The following is a 15,558-nucleotide window of genomic DNA, read 5'->3' on the forward strand; positions in this document are numbered from 1 at the left end:
AAAAGTCTGGAAGTTCTCACCTGATCTTCAAGTCGTCACTCGGTAAATTAATGCCAAGAAGATACACCATTGTTAACAGCTAACTTTAAAGAAAAGCATCACAAATTCGATTATCTACCAACAGACCTGCCACCTGTAAGTATATTATGTTTTCCCGGCTTTCTGATGATGAATGACATTTTTATGAAAAGTAAAATCTACTGATGTCAAAGCAAATGTTAAACATCTACAATGCTCACGTTTTAAACTAGTCAATAACTGACACGTTTCTTTTGAGCAAGGTAATTACTGTGGCTCACAACATATCTTCTGTTACCATTTGAAGTTTTATTAAACTAGTGGTAAAAAGCATATTACTGTCGACTGCCCCTTTTATGGCTGTTAGTATTTGCCTTATGCATTGAGGTGCTCCTATGTTGAGTGCATAGATATTTACAATTGTTATATGTTTTTCTTGGATTGGTTCCTTGATCATTATGTAGTGTCCTTCCTTGTCTCTTGTAATAGTCTTTACTTTAAAGTCTAATTTGTCTGATATGAGTATTGCTACACCAGCTTTCTTTTGACTTCCATTTGCATGGAATATCTTTTTCCATCCCCTTACTTTCAGTCTATATGTGCCTCTTGATCTGAAGTGGGTTTCTTGTAGACAGCATATAGAAGGGTCTTGTTTTTGTATCCATTCAGCCAGTCTATGTCTTTGGTTGGAGCATTTAATCCATTTACATTTAAGGTAATTATTGACATGTATGCTCCTATTACCATTTTCTTAATTGTTTTGGGTTTGTTTTTGTACGTCTTTTCCTCTTCTTGTGTTTCCTACTTAGAAAAGTTCCTTTAGCAATTGTTGTAAGGATGCTTTGTGGTGCTGAATTCTCTTAACTTTTGCTTCTCTGGAAAGCTTTTGATTTCTCCTTCGAATCTGAATGAGATTCTTGCTGGGTAGAGTATTCATGGCTGTTGGTTTTTCTCTTTCAGGACTTATAGTATATCCTGCCATTCCCTTCTGGCCTGCAGAGTTTCTGCAGAAAGATCAGATGTTATCCTTGTGGGTTTTCCCTTATATGTTATTTGTTGCTTTTCTCTTGCTGCTTTTAATATTTTTTCTTTCTGTTTAATTTTCATTAGTTTGATTAATATGTGCCTCAGTGTATTTCCCCTTGGGTTTATTCTGTAAGAGACTCTCTGCACTTCTAGGACTTGACTAATTATTTCCTTTCCTCTGTTGGGGAAGTTTTCCACTATAACCTCTTCAAATATTTTCTCAGACTCTTTCTTTTTTTCTTCTTCTTCTGGGATGCCTATGATTTGAATGTTGGTGCCCTTGATGTTGTCACCAAGGTCTCTGAGATACAAGGCAAATGCTAACAGCCATAAAAGGGGAAATCAACAGTAACACAATAATAGTAGGAGGCTTTAACACCCCACTTACATCAATGGACAGATCATCCAAACAGAAAAGAAATAAGGACACACAAGCTTTAAATGACACATTAGACCACCTCAACTTAATTGATATTTATAGGACATTCCATCCAAAAATGACAGAATACACTTTCTTCTCAAGTGCACATGGAACATTCCCCAGGATAGATCACATCTTGGGTCACAAATCAAACCTCAGTAAATTCAAGAAAATTGAAATCATATCAAGCATTTTCTCTGACCACAGCGCCATGAGACTAGATATCAATTACAGGAAAAAAACTGTAAAAAATACAAGCACGTGGAGGCTAAACAGTATGCTATTAAACAACCAAGAAAACACTAAAGAAATCAAAGAGGAAATCAAAAAATACCTAGAAGCAAATGAATGAAAACACAAAAACCCAAAACCTATGGGATGCAGCAAAAGCAGTTCTAAAAGGGAAGTTTAAAGCAATACAGTCCTACCTCAGAAAACAAGAAAAATATTGAAAAAACAACCTAACCTTACACCTAAAACAATTAGAGAAAGAAGAATAAAGAAACCCCAAAGTGAGCAGGAGGAAAGAAATCATAAAGATCAGATCAGAAATAAATGAAAAAGAAATGAAGGAAACAATAGCAAAGATCAATGAAAATAAAAGCTGGTTCTTTGAGAAGATAAACAAAATTGAGAAACCATTAGCCTGACTTATCAGGAAAAAAAGGGAGAAGATGCAAATCAACAGAATTAGAAATGAAAAAGGAGAAGTAACAATGGACACCACAGAAATACAAAAAATCATGAGAGATTACTACAAGCAACTATATACCCACAAATTGGATAACCTGGAAGAAATGGATAAGTTCTTAGAAAAGTACAATCACGCAAGACTGAACGAGGAAAAAATAGAAACTATGAACAGACCAATCACAAGTACAAAAATTGAGAATGTGATGAAAAATCTCCCAACAAACAAAAGCCAAGGGTCAGATAGATTCACAGGCAACTTCTATCAAATATTTAGAGAAGAGTTAACACCTATCCTTCTCAAACTCTTCCAAAATACAGCAGAAGGAGGAACACTCTCAAACTAATACTATGAGGCCACCATCACCCGGATACCAAAACCAGGCAAAGATGTCACAAAAAAAGAAAATTACAGGCCACTATCACTGATGAATATAGATGCAAAAATCCTCAACAAAATACTAGCTAACAGAATCCAGCAGCACATTAAAAAGATCATACACCATGATCAAGTGGGGTTTATCCCTGGGATGCAAGCATTCTTCAATATATGCAAATCAATCAATGTGATACATCATATCAACAAATTGAAGGATAAAAACCATATGATCATCTCAATAGATGCAGAAAACATTTGCAAAATTCAACATCCATTTATGATAAAAGCTCTCCAGAAAATGGGCATAGAAGGAAATTACCTCAACAGAATAAAAGCCATATATGACAAACCAAAAGCCAACATTGTTCTAAATGGTGAAAAAATGAAAGCATTCCCTCTAAGAACAGGAATAAGACAAGGGTGCCCTCTCTCACCATTATTATTCAACATAGTTTTGGAAGTTTAACCACAGCAATCAGAGAAGAAAATGAAATAAAAGGAATCCAAATTGGAAAAGAAGGAGTAAAATTGTCACTCTTTGCAGATGACATGATATTATACATAGAAAACCCTAAAGACTCTACCAGAAAACTGATAGCACTAATTGATGAATTTAGTAAAGTAGCAGGATATAAGATTAATGTGTAGAAATCTCTTGCATTCCTATACACTAACAACGAAAGAGCAAAAAGAGAAATTAAGGAAACTCTCCCATTTACCATTGCAACAAAAAGAATAAAATACATAGGACTAAACCTGCCTAAGGAGACAAAATATCTGTAGTCAGAAAACTATGACACTTGTGTAGGTAACCTCCACACGAACGAACCTGAATGCGAGTGGCATGGCGGAATTAAGAAAATTCACACAAGAGTATAGGAAAGCATGGGGTCAGGGGACTCAAGACCAAGTCAGTCAAGAGCCCCGAGCTCTGATTTCCATGGCATATTTATTGAGAAAGATCACAAGCATTCTAGCAGAGACCAAATTATAAACAAATAATGAAAAACACAAGGCATGAGACTTCAGAAGAGCCAAAACAGAATGCCTTGTGTATATTAACACTACTAGGGAGTATAGCCAAGCTTCAACCCAGAGCTGGCACCATCGGGCTTCATGACTGCCTTATCTCAGTCGGTTTTCCTTTGAGATTGGTTCTGTTTTCAGAACATGTTTACAGTCACTCAGCCATCATGTGCCCTCCGCAGGTGTTTCCAAGTTACCGTCCTCTGCATCCTCCCTGGTTTCCTACAGACACTGATGAAAGAAATCAAAGAAGATACAAAGAGATGGAGAGACATACCATGTTCTTGGATTGGAAGAATCAACATTGTGAAAATGACTATCCTACCCAAAGCAATTTACAGATTCAACACAATCCCTATCAAATTACCAATGGCATTTTTCACAGAACTGGAGCAAGAAATCTTATGATTTGTATGGAAACGCAAAAGACCCCGAATAGTCAAAGCCATCTTGAGAAGGAAAGACGGAGCGGGTGGAATTAGGCTTCCTGACTTCAAACTATACTACAAGGCCATAGTGATCAAGACAGTATGGTACTGGCACAAAAATAGAAAGGTAGATCAATGGAATAGAATAGAGAACCCAGACGCACACCCAAGCACATATGCGCACCTTATCTTTGACAAAGGAGGCAAGAATATACAATGGAAAAAAGACAGCCTCTTCAATAAGTGGTGCTGGGAAAATTGGACAGCAACATGTAAAAGAATGAAATTAGAACACTTCCTAACACCATACACAAAAATAAACTCCAAATGGATTAAAGACCCACATGTAAGGCCAGACACTATAAAACTCCTAGAGGAAAACATAGGCAGGACAATCTATGACATCCATCAAAGCAAGATCCTTTTTGGCCCACCTCCTAGAATCATGGAAATAAAATCACGAATAAACAAATGGGACCTAATGAGACTTAAAAGCTTCTGCACAGTGAAAGAAACCATAAACAAGACAAGAAGACAACCCTCAGAATGGAAGAAAATATTTGCCAATGAAGCAATGGACAAAGGATTAATCTCCAAAATATACATGCAGCTCATGCAGCTTAACACCAAAAATGCAGATAACCCAATCCACAAGTGGGCGGAAGACCTAAATAGACATTTCTCCAAAGAAGTCATGCAGATGGCTAACAAACACATGAAAAGATGCTCAACATCACTAATCATCAGAGAAATGCAGGTTAAAACCACAATGAGGTATCACCTCACACCAGTCAGAATTGCCATCATCAAAACATCTAGAAACAATAAGTGTTGGAGAGGGTGTGGAGAAAAGGGAACTCTCCTGCACTGTTGATGGAAATGTAAGCTGGTACAGCCATTATGGAAAAGAGTATGGAGGTTCCTTAAGAAACTAAAAATGAAACTACCATATGACCCAGTAATCCCACTACTGGGCATATTCCCAGAGAAAACCATAATCAAAAAGAAAATGTACCATAATGTTTATTGCAGCACTTTTTACAATAGCCAGGACATGGAAACAACCTAAATGCCCATCAACACATGAATGGATAAAGAAGATGTGGTGCATATATACAATGGAATATTAGCCTTAAAAAAGAATGAAATTCTGAGATGAAGCAAGAGAGTAGCACAGACATATATATACTACCAACTGTAAAATAGATAGCCAGCGGGAAGTTGTTATATAACAAAGGGAGTTTAACTCGAGGATGGAAGATGCCTTAGAGGACTGGGACAGGGAGGGTGGGGGGGACTCAAGGGTGGGGGAGCCGAGGGAGGGAGGGAATATGGGGATATGTGTATGAAAACAGATGATTGAACTTGGTGTACCCCCCCAAAAAATAATAAATAAATAAATAAAATTTAAAAAAAAAAAGAATGAAATTGAACTATATGTAATGAGGTAGATAGACCTAGAGACTGCCATACAGCATGAAGTAAGCCAGAAAGAGAAAAACAAATACCATATGCTAACTCATATATACAGAATCTAAAAAAATGGTACTGATGAACCCAGTGATAGGGCAAGAATAAAGATGCTGATGTAGAAAATGGACTTGAGGACACGGGACTGAGGGGCAGGGGGCGAAGGGAAAGCTGGGACAAAGTGAGAGAGTAGTATAGACATAGATACACTACCAAATGTAAAATCGATAGCTAGTGGGAAGTTGCTGTATAGCAAAGGGAGATCAACTCGATGATGGGTGATGTTTTAGAGGGCCAGGACAGGGAGGGTGGGAGGGAGTCGCGGGAGGGAGTGGATATGGGGATATATGAATAAATATGGCTGATGCACTTTGGTGTACCTCAAAAACTGGTACAAGAGTGTAAAGCAATTATATTCCAATAAAGAGCTTAAAAAAAAAGCATATTAACTGGTGTCAAATGGTTCACTTCTCATCTTTTTTCTCATTTTTATGTCCAGAAAAAGCAAGAAAAGAACATAATGTTTGCAGCTGCCCTCCAGCTACTAAGGTTTCAGCTGAGCTAACACCATAATCTCTGAAAATTAACTTTCAGGAATGAGGTAGTTTACCTTAAAAAAGCTGAAGAAGAACACCAAAAAAAGCTACCATCTTCTAATACTTTCTGCCAGCTCAGAGTCCACAACACTTGCACATAATAGCAAGGCAAATATTGTAAATAGCAATCTTAATTATGAAAATGTTCATTAGATATAGGGTTTGCAGTCAAATTTCAGTAATTATTGCTTTGTTAGAAAAATATCTAGTTATTTAAGAAAACATTCAAGATAAAGGAAAGAAATTAATACAAAATTTTATTTTTAAATTGTAAAGAATAAGCCTTCACTTTTTCTGATGCATAGATAATTAACCATGATGTTTTCTCAGGAAAAGTGAAAAGGACAAATGTCAACTCTTGCAGATTATAACACTCCCCTTTTGCTTCAGGAAATAGTTTGGATTAGCCCAGGAGCAAATGCTAAAATAATAATAATAATATCTTGCTTAGCAATAGGAACAAAATAGGAAGGATAAAGGAGAGGGAAAAAACTCCTTTATAGGCATGAATCTCTACTCTTTCTCTGAGCTTCCAGACCTCAGAAGCTAAGGCGAGGCTGCATTTCTGGACAACCAGAGACAGGATCCTTCATTACGGTATCATTTTTTAAATTTCAAAAACTTAAATTTTCTTTAGACTTTGACTACATACAGTTTCTAATTAGTGTAATTATTATGAAATCACAAACTCTTTTTTCCAAAGAGTTCAAATGGATAATGCATTTGAAAGGAAATATAAATACGAAAAAATAGAAATGCTTTAACAAATTCGTCAACCTATAATTTCAATCCCCTTTGTTAGTAGAATGCTAATATTTTCAGTATACCTGATAATAATAAAGATAGCTTTCCTCTGGAATCCCGAATAGCTTTAAAGTGGCATTTTTTTGACATGAATCAATATTTTAGTTTTGTACCTATGAGAAATGAAAATGCTATCAGTGGCAGAAGCATGTATTTCACTAAATTACACAAGAAATCAATGGGCCTGATTTTTTTAATTAAGTGAATATTTCCATTCTGTTTATTTCTTTTATTATGAAGGGAAGGACATATAAATATCTAAATGTGTCTTCTATTTTGCTTGAGACTGTGACTGTTTACGTGATGGAGATATACTTATTTACTTGGTTTCAAATAAATAAATTAATCACTTTAAAATTAGAAATATGTGCCTCAGATAGGTTAAGCAATGTGACCACAGTCTGACAACTGAAGTTCAACTCTTATGATTATTGATCCACTGGTCTTCCCCTTAAAATCACAAGGAGATGTCCTAATGAATAAAGTCATTGTTAAAAGATAGTAGTTCTCCATTGGTAATGTTGTGGTTATCATGTTTTTAATGTTGTAACAAAGAAAAGCAGTCACACTTGAAGTTGAGATTTTGTAAGCGTAAGTAATTGGCCATTAATTCCTCTACATAGCTACTTTTCTTTGGGAGAGGAATTAGTTAAGTGACTAGTGACCAGCCCCCCCAAAAATTGATTCATTACTGAAGTATGATATATGAATGCAAAATTATAAAAAGAGGGATAATTTTACAACAGCCCTCAAAGAACTGCAATTGGATAGATGTAGATTTTCATTTGTTTGTTTTTATTTTCTTTGGATGAGAGAATCTAGCAATAATCATCATACCAAAAAAAAAGTTTAACAGAAACGTCAAATTTCTAAAACTCATTTGCAGATAATAAAATAATATGATGACAAGATTAATATAAATATTTCCTATTTATAACTACACACATTTTTAAGTTGTAAGTTAATGTTCAAAATTTTCTGTCTAGCGTCTTAATTTTGTAAGGTTAAAATCAGCCAGAAGACTGATTTTAATGGCAATTTCTTGATTTCTTTTGTGTGTTTAAATTATAAAATCAATAAAACACTAAGTTTTTAATAATAGAAAATCCGCATATAAATTAAACCATCCTACCACACTTATTTTAATTCTTGCTTACATTTTCCAGTTCTTATCTACTTGGATAATTTACATACAGTGTGATATTTAAATTTTCACTTATCATTATAACATAAGAATTTGTCAAATTTCTACAAAGTCTTCGATATCAGTATCCATATTTTTAAAATTATAAGTAACATTGGAATGAACTTTTTAATTTTTTTCTTTTGGTTAATTTATCAATAATAATCCTCCAGACTGAGATTCTTTAAGTTAAAGGTATAAATATTTTCATGTTTCTTTTGCATATTGTCATCCTGCTTTTCAAAAACATCTCTACTAAAAGAATCAATGGCTGCATGCAAGGATATCAGCCTCATCACAATTTTGACCATATTTTGGTTTTACCTTCTTAAATAACTCCCTAGTAATTGTAAAGCAGTAGGCCAAGGAAAGTTCTATATGTTTTTTTGACAACAAAACAAGGACTTTTGTCTACATTTTTATCTACCACTCATATTGTTAATTGGCATTCATTATTCTTAGCCTTTGCATATATCTGTTGGACTTGATATTTTTCTTACAAATTTGGTAAATTGTTATTATGCCATAGATACAATATATGCCATGGGTGTAGCATAATGTGCATAAATGTTTTTCCTTTGATTAAAATTTAGCAAAAACAAATCAGTATCTATTTTATTTTCCCCCTACCAATGAAGCATCTCTTGGTGCCTACTTCTAGAAGACCCTGAGACAAGATGAAGGCTCTGATTTTGATAGCTGTCATCTTGACTTTCACTGCTTGCTTCTCGGTAAATATCAAAAACCTTCACATACATTTATTTTCTTATTTAGTTCTTAATCATAAAGTATACGTTCACTTCATTGTTTTATGTCAACATAGCTTTATACTATACATACCGTGTTGTAATTTTATTTTTGCCTGTGACCTTAATTTAACTTTCTCTGTGATCTTTTATTGACCTTAGAATATAATCAATATTTTTCTATTTTTCCACATATTGATAGTCTTTAGAATTCCCAACATGTATATGTAGGACATTCTAGTGTCATGATTTTAAATTGTGTTCTATGATCCTACCTCTGTATATCATTCCTGGATAACATTTAGTCTTTGTCGGCTCCTCAAAAAGAAAGAAAGATGTGTAAAGAAGAGAACTGTTTATGAGGAACCCTATAAAATAAATCTGCAACCATATAAAGGATTTCACATGAATCAAATAAAGAAATTCTAGACATGATATATAATATCCCATCAAGAGCATGTGCTTGGTATCCTCTTACATTTTTGATCTGTTTACCTAACGTCTGCATCTAAGTTACATAATACATCTAAAAGGTGAAGGGGACCTTGTCTAAGGCTTATTGCAGCAAACAAATCCAGTATCATTTCATAAACAACCAACGTCTTATGGGCACTCCTAGCTATGGGAATTGCCTCTTCCCCTCTTGTCACATGCTAAAATGCAGCAAAGAGGATTTTTCATTCAGTGAGAAACCCTATCCCAGAGTTCTTTCAATCACCTATTTCTCTCTCCCACAAAAGACAAGCTGGTTTTTCCTTACATCAAATTCATAAAAATGTTGGTTCCATAATGATTTCCAAGTTTGGCACCTGTGTGAATGACAGTTATTTTGATAAAGGGAGCCAAACCTAGTGTTACCTGGAAACTGAAGACTGGCTGGCAACACAATCATGAGAATGTGAAAGAAGAGGAATTCTTTGCTTAAAGACCTCAAGAAAAACTGATCATCCCCTTAGCCCATGAACCATGTACTCTAAACTGTTAAAAGGTCCCTCATGTTAAATGATGACACCCAAAATTCTAAAATTGTATCCCATTCTCTTCACTCTAATTCTACCACATTTTACCCTCATAAAGAATTTATAATCAGTATTCTCAAAATTCCATATATGCTCTGGATCTCATTTTTTTTAAACTGTATTTTAATCTCTATCTCATTTCAGTCAGCTGGTGCACGAAAGCAAAAAGCCCGCAAAGAAGTAAGCTTTACTTATATTTCTGGTTATCATTTTACATTTTCACTCATAATCAAAAGTTAGTTATATCTGAGGAGTTGATAAGGTACATATATTTTCTTATATTCCCAACCTAAGAAAATGTTAAGAGAGATAGACAGAGTCACCCAATTACCAAATTTAGGGACCTGATGGGAATAGTTCTGTGAGCAGCAAAATCTAGACTCCAGTTGCTTGCCTTTTAGATATGTATTCATCTACAAGAGTAGGACTGCTTAGCACATGAAGAACAAAGTTGGGCCAGCCCTCTGTACCAAAACTATCTACATTTGTTTGTGCACTGTAAATGTCCTTCTCCTTATCAATATTGATGCCTTTTTAATATGGAACATTTCCTATGATCCCACAAAAAAGCAAAAACTAGGTTCTTTTCTCAAAATCAATGGTTTTCAATGGAAAAGGAAAGAAAATTCAGAATCATAAGGAAAGACTTTTTAAAATAGCAGATCCCTGTTTTCACTCTCTGCCATTTCTAATTCTCACAATCCCCACTTCAGGTCAGAGTGGAGGTGGGCTGCACGATAGGATATGTTATTTGAAAATATTTATCATGTCATCCTGTTATATCCCCCTGCTCGCTCTTTTCCCCATTACAAGACAAGAACTCTAAATGAATCCTTTTAAAACAAAAAAGTTATTCTGCTTCTAATGCTATGGAATAGACATTATCTAGGCTTAGTGACCCAAATTGTGCTGATATTTAGAACAAAAATTTTTTCTCAAGGCTACCTTGAAAGTTTGTGACAGTTTTGGCAACTTATTTCTCCTTCACCTTAAAGTCAGGTATGTGACTGTTTCTCAGAATTTATTCGCTTTGAGAACTGATGCTTCATGAAGAGGCACAAGGAGTGTCATATTTAGAATTCCAAGGATTAACTTCTGCCAGTGAAGACATAATAAGAGACAAGAGCCTCAACTGAAATCCTAAGGGAATATCATGTTAAAAGTCCATGTAACTAACCAAAGCCAATTAAAATTGCCCATAGCATTGCTGCAATGAGGCTTTCACTGGATAGATATACAATGACTGATCTAAGACACTTCTAGCTTTTACTGTCTGTGATTCTGCACAAATGCCAAACACGCGGATTCATGGAATGCTCTATCAATCTCGTATTAGGGGGTCTACGAAAGGAGCAATGCAAAGCTCCTATAATCTCCTTTTATTCTTGTTATTCAGAGCACTAGAATACATTGTCCTCTTTTCCAAGATGGAAATTAGAACAGCATGTCCCAAAAGGTTCTCCATGAAACACTAAAACACCAGAATGAAGAAATGCTACACACACTCACACACACAACATTTCCATGGTGAAGTAAATTTGGGAAATATTGCATATCCCTTTGGATATGCTAAATAGTCATTGGCATATTATATTAACAATTCCAATAAGCCTCGTAGTAAAGAAATATGTTTTACTTTATCCAAATCTTTTCCATAGCTATTTGACTACCAAAATCTTTTCAATACAGAGCCTATTATAGAACATATTTTGGGAAAATTTGTAATAAACTATTAGGCTTTGAGAATAGCAGAAATACAGTTTACTTTATATTTCACCAAAGGTCATAATTCTGTCTACTTGGTGGGCATAGTCATCAAATTACTTTTGAAATGAAGTCAGAATATTTACACAAATTTAAAATAATAACATAGATATATATTAAAACCTGATTACAATCTAGTTTATGCACTTTACATAAAAATAATTGTTTTGTATTTTCTTAAGTCCAGTGAAAGTTCTGAAGAGCATTTTATACTACTTAAACAAATACGTCCTTCTGAGCCAAGAGAGAATTTTGCAAAATTTGGACATTCTCCTGCAGATCCACATGGTCACCATGGACCCCACAGACACCACCGGCCCCACCTTCTCCCCTTTCCCCACCGCACACGTGACTGATTACCCAGACCTACTCCACTACCTGAGAATGTTGTCAACCCCAGTTCTCAAGCTCCACTAGCCTCTTCTAGTGCTCCTCCATCTGTAACTACCCCAGGTTCTGCTGCCTCTACCAGCAAAACTACAGGCCTTGCATCCAGCACCATGGCTCCCAGCACCCTCCAACCTGAGGGTCCCAATAGTGTTGCAGCAGCTGGCACTCCCCGTGCCCCAGCAGCTGACACTCCCCCGTCCAAGCTGCTGACACTGCCCCTGCCCCAGCTGCTGACACTCCCCATGCCCCAGCAGCTGACACTCCCCCTGCCCCAGCTGCTGACACTGCCCCTGCCCCAGCAGCTGACAGGACCCCTGGCCCGGCTGCTGACACTGCCCCTGCCCCAGCAGCTGACACTCCCCCTGCCCCAGCTGCTGACACTGCCCCTGCCCCAGCAGCTGACAGGACCCCTGGCCCGGCTGCTGACACTGCCCCTGCCCCAGCTGCTGACACTGCCCCTGGCCCGGCTGCTGACACTGCCCCTGCCCCAGCTGCTGACACTGCCCCTGCCCCAGCAGCTGACACTCCCCCTGCCCCAGCTGCTGACACTGCCCCTGCCCCAGCAGCTGACAGGACCCCTGGCCCAGCTGCTGACACTGCCCCTGCCCCAGCAGCTGACACTGCCCCTGCCCCAGCTGCTGACACTCCCCCTGCCCCAGCTGCTGACACTCCCCCTGCCCCAGCTGCTGACACTGCCCCTGCCCCAGCTGCTGACACTGCCCCTGCCCCAGCTGCTGACACTGCCCCTGCCCCAGCTGCTGACACTGCCCCTGCCCCAGCTGCTGACACTCCCCATGCCCCAGCTGCTGACACTGCCCCTGCCGCAGCTGCTGACACTCCCCCTGCCCCAGCTGCTGACACTGCCCCTGCCCCAGCTGCTGACACTGCCCCTGTCCCAGCAGCTGACACTGCCCCTGCCCCAGCTGCTGACACTCCCCCTGCCCCAGCTGCTGACACTGCCCCTGCCCCAGCTGCTGACACTGCCCCTGCCCCAGCTGCTGACACTGCCCCTGCCCCAGCAGCTGACACTGCCCCTGCCCCAGCTGCTGACACTCCCCATGCCCCAGCAGCTGACACTCCCCATGCCCCAGCAGCTGACACTCCCCCTGCCCCAGCTGCTGACACTGCCCCTGCCCCAGCTGCTGACACTGCCCCTGTCCCAGCAGCTGACACTGCCCCTGCCCCAGCTGCTGACACTCCCCCTGCCCCAGCTGCTGACACTGCCCCTGCCCCAGCTGCTGACACTGCCCCTGCCCCAGCTGCTGACACTGCCCCTGCCCCAGCAGCTGACACTGCCCCTGCCCCAGCTGCTGACACTCCCCATGCCCCAGCAGCTGACACTCCCCATGCCCCAGCAGCTGACACTCCCCCTGCCCCAGCTGCTGACACTGCCCCTGCCCCAGCAGCTGACAGGACCCCTGCCCCAGCAGCTGACAGGACCCCTGGCCCAGCTGCTGACACTGCCCCTGCCCCAGCAGCTGACACTGCCCCTGCCCCAGCAGCTGACAGGACCCCTGGCCTGGCTGCTGACACTGCCCCTGCCTCAGTGGTTGGCACTACAGATGCCAACCAGCAACAATAGTTTCCATAAATTATACAACTTTCTAAGATTACAAATGTACCAAATCACAAGAAGACAAAGGCAAACCAAGGTAAACGGCATTTTCCAAAATATTTCCTAACCAAATGAGTGACTTTAAGATGTGTCTAAGACCAAGTGTTTTTTCCCCACCTCAGAGAGAAAGATGAACAGTTTCTAAACCTGCCACATGCATCAGCCGGCCATGCTGCCTAATGGATAAGGCATCTGATTCCGAAATCTGCCATATGGATTAGAAGCTCTTATTTCTCTTTATTTCAAAAATTAAATTTGGTCTCCTTGATTGGATAGGCTACATCTATAAAACCAATGTTAGAAGATTCCTGCAAAAGAAGGAAAGAAACAAAAGTTTCACCAATTGTGTGTATTTTGACCTTCTCCCACTGCTAAAACGTTTTATTTTCCTGAAAAAAAAAAATCACTTTCAATTAGAGTCTTAGTAAATAAAGTCAGTGTATACTTCAAAGTTTACAAAAGCCCACAAGTGTGCATTTGACATAGAGGAATGCTCCTCTCACTCTTTCAGGATCTACTGGCTCTAATAAGGCAAAAAAGGACAAAATATTTTAGTAAATATTATGGTTATCCTCAAGAGTAGAAATATAAACTAAATTGCAACCCACAGAAGAGCTCTCTTGCTATAAACAGTGACTGATACATGCACATCATAATATGATTCTTAAGAATATTAAAAAAAAGAATACCATATATTGCTCCTATTTCTGAATATAGGCACTCCTAATTATGAATATAAATGAGAAGAATTATCCCAGTTATATAGTATAAAAATCACAATGACAGATGCCAATTGTAGAACACTTAGAATAATTCTGATGCTATTACTGCATCAAATATTCCTTGTACTGAATCTCATTTAGTAATCATAGCATCCCTATAAAGGTAGATATCGTCTCCTTTTTAAAGATGAGGAAACTGAGACTACGAAAATTTAGATGACTTTCCAAAGATCACAAGTATAAATGGTAGACCAGTTTTCAAATTTATATCCATTTAACTCCATGGTCCCAGCTTCTAATGTCCTACCCAGCAATAGGCTATTTTAAAACAATTGAAGAATGAGGAGCTTGTGTACTTTTCATTAATGGCTTGTGGTATTTTGTTTTGTTTTGTTTTTACAGACCCTGGAAAGCAGACTACTGATATATTTGTGATCAGCATCACTGACTATTTTAGTTTTACCAAAAATATAGAAAAAATATAGACAAAAATGTAGAAAAAAATATAGGGATGTGGGTTCTTATTCCTTCTTCTTTAGTTTCACTATACTCTAAAACCTTTCAAAGATAACTTGATTTACACATTTGATCACATATGTATTGGTCTCTTCTTTACTTCTCTGTAGAGCGCCACCAGTATTACCAGCACCTTCACTCTTTCAGTTGGTTCTATAACATCCAACATGTGTGTCCAGAAAAAAAATATATAAACGCTTCACAGGCAAAACTACTTTGGAAGTCACCCCATACAACACCATGTTAAAATATTATAAAGCTTAGACATTACTTTTTTGACATAGAATAACAGTGTATTTAGACATAACCAAATAATTAGATATATATAATTCATATAAAAATGTAATTTTATACATACAAATATGTATACATAAAGTTACAACCATGATAAAAACTATAAAGAAGAGGTGCAAATACAGTCCTACCTCTAATAGATCATAGTCTAGTAGGACATACTTTCAAAAAGCATAAAAAGAATGTTAAATTTCTACAGATCTACAGATATTCTTTTTTAGAAATCTCCAACACTATTCCTTCATCTAAAGAGGTAGTTTCTCCAGAGATTGTTCAACTGAAACTTCGTACCATTCCATGAATCATTTCATCTGAAAATATGTTAGATCACTTTCTAGTTGATAAATCATTCAGCTGATTTTGCAAAATTTTACCTAGATCTAGAACAGGGAACAGAACAATACAAATACAAATATAAGTAACTCAATCACTGTTCCTCAGAGGTTCAAGT

This window comes from Hippopotamus amphibius, chromosome 3, assembly GCF_030028045.1.
Source record: "Hippopotamus amphibius kiboko isolate mHipAmp2 chromosome 3, mHipAmp2.hap2, whole genome shotgun sequence".
NCBI classification, from domain to species: Eukaryota; Metazoa; Chordata; class Mammalia; order Artiodactyla; family Hippopotamidae; genus Hippopotamus; species Hippopotamus amphibius.